The 2562-nt window shown below is 41.5% G+C and overlaps 1 protein-coding gene across 4 annotated transcripts in view; it reads left to right on the top strand.

Annotated features, from left to right (window-relative positions):
• Nucleotides 1–2562, top strand: part of LOC116095888 (phospholipid-transporting ATPase FetA) — a 124651-nt gene that overhangs the window by 4303 nt on the left and 117786 nt on the right. The gene's annotated exons all lie outside the window — the stretch shown is intronic.

A 2562-nucleotide genomic window follows, 5' to 3' on the forward strand; every position in this document is an offset into this window, starting at 1 on the left:
AAAAAAGAAAAGAAATAGAACTTCAAGACATTTGGTTAGGATTCAAGCTTGATTTGCCTCTGGCCTGGCCCGAAAGTACTTTTACTACAAAGATGAGAGGGAAAATTTGCAAAATTGAACTTGAGGTTATTATTGGTGGCATTAATTTGTATATGAGAGTAGTGTTTAAGTGTACTTTTTAGAGGAAAATAAAAGCAATGTTTAAAGAGTTGAAGCACGTGGATAAGTAATTTAATTCTGAACGTTTATAAGCAGAAAGCCATGCTATGATAACCAGAGTGAAAATATCTTTCACAAGGCTTAAGGTGAGCATGTTTCTAATCTTTGACTTAGAAGGGAGACAGTAATCCAGCAGCATATTGTTGAATGTATCTGTTTAACTGAGGTTACAGAACCATCTCTTCTTAGACAGTGTTTGGATAATTCAGCCATTTGGCCCATTGTTGGACATGAGTTGAAAGAGGAAGGAAAACACAAGGGAACTTATTGAAAGTCTCTGAGAGATATGCTGGAGAAGAGAAATTCCTGGAAGGGTGTGAGGATGGATGGCATGGAGCAGAGTGCATCTGAGAATTAAGGCAAACAGGAAAGCTAAGATGTTTAAGGTTAGTGCTAGGGAAAAGGGACATATTCACATTTTGGTTGGTTGGCTGCCCATGTAGTAGGCAGATGGATCGGCTGGATATTAGGGCTTAGGTCCCTGGAACATAACTCATAACTCAGTGGCCACACTGGCTCCTGATGGAAGACAATCATAGAGAGGACAGACCGAGCATCACATTAAGTACTACATTCAAGTGCTAAGTGCTTGTGTGCTCCGGTGCTGGCCAGCTGAGAAGAACTCAGGATACAATTTAGACAAACCCTGCTACTGACTCTTCCTAGACTTTCAAGGTTTCCTAAGAAATGGGTTCCAACCCTAACCCTAACCCTAACCCTAACCCTAAGAGTCAGGAGAAAGTGTATGCATAAAGGAATTTATAAACAGAGCTGACTGGAAATGGAATACTTGTCTGGAGAGACTTTTTTCACTGCAAGTTTTTAAGCAGGCTGGACATAGAGGAAAAACTACTCAGGGTAGATAGGTAAACTAGATAGCTCTCAGAGCCTGTCTAATTTCTGCAATTTCCAGAATCAGAGTGACCCTAAGAGGTCAGCAAATTTCCAGAGTGACTCCTAGCCCAGACATTCTTGGTGAACACAGAAGGCAATTCTGTGTTTTGTTGTATTTAAGACAAGGCTTCAATATTTAGACCTGGCTAGCCTGGAATTCTTCTGTATAAACCAAGCTGGCCTCAAATCCACAGAGATCTACCTACTTCTGACTCCCAAGTGCAAGGATTAAAAGGTTAGTTACATTGCCATGCCCAGCTGGAAGGCAATTCTGAAATGTTTTTTTTTTTTAAACTACCATGAGATTTAGTTTAATTTAGGCATGCTCAATTTGATATCCTTGTGGATGTTTGGAGCCTGGGAGCCTCACATGGAAGTGACTTAGGCTCCCATTAGAAGTGTGCTGCTTTTTACTGTGAAGTACCATGTGAGGCTGTCCCCCAGTATAGGAAGCTGGGTTAAGTTAGTCACAGGAGTGCCTCACTCCATGGCTACCACATTTGTATCTAATGAAGTAGAGCAGCTAAGGATAATGTGCCTTTGGGTTGCTATTAGCTGAGGGACACACAGATCCCAGAGCTGATTTTCAGCATCAGCCAGATAATGTGCTTGTGTTCTTTGTAGCAATTGTCTTAATGAATTTATCAGCAGGAGACATCATGTAATATGTATTTTTCAGGAGATTTTTCCTTGGACTGTTATTTTAAATAAATGTACCTATTGTTTGTATTCACTCTTTCTTTAAACATTTCATTGTGTGTGTGTGTATACGTATGTAAAGATCAAAGAGCAACTCTCAGGAATTGGTCCTTCCACAGTGGATTCCAGACACCAGGCTCACACAGCACAGTCTTTTTTCCCACTGACCCACCTTGCCCAGCCTTACTCAATTTTGTTTAAAAAAAAAAAAAAAAAAAAAAAAAAAAAAAAAAAAAAACTTCTCCTCTAGCCTTCCCTTCTCATAGGGAATGAGAGGGGAAAATGGGAGAAAGGTGGGACTGGCAGGAGAGGAAGAAGGGGGGCTGCAATCAGGATGTTAAAATGAATAAATAAAGGGAAAAAATATAAAACAAAAAACTTCTTGACAGAATGTTACATTGTCCCTCACCCTGCCCATCACGTGCCACATTTGTCTGGGGAAGAATGGCTTTTGCCATGTGTTCCCATTTGAAAAGTCAACGGTGATACGCGCCCCCCCCCCTCCCTTCTGGCTGTTTAGAATGAGAAGCGTGGTCTCAACTCCGAGGTCCGTCAGCCTGTCGTATGCACTAACAACCATGTGTTCTGTTCCGTTTGTATCGACTTGTGGTTGAATAATAACAGTCAGTGTCCAGCCTGCAGAGTCCCTATCACTCCTGAAAACCCTTGCAAAGAGATTATTGGAGGGACAAGTGAAAGTGAGCCTATGCTGAGTCATACAGTCAGGAAGCACCTTCGGAAAACCCGGCT

This window comes from Mastomys coucha, unplaced genomic scaffold (assembly GCF_008632895.1).
Source record: "Mastomys coucha isolate ucsf_1 unplaced genomic scaffold, UCSF_Mcou_1 pScaffold18, whole genome shotgun sequence".
NCBI lineage: Eukaryota > Metazoa > Chordata > Mammalia > Rodentia > Muridae > Mastomys > Mastomys coucha.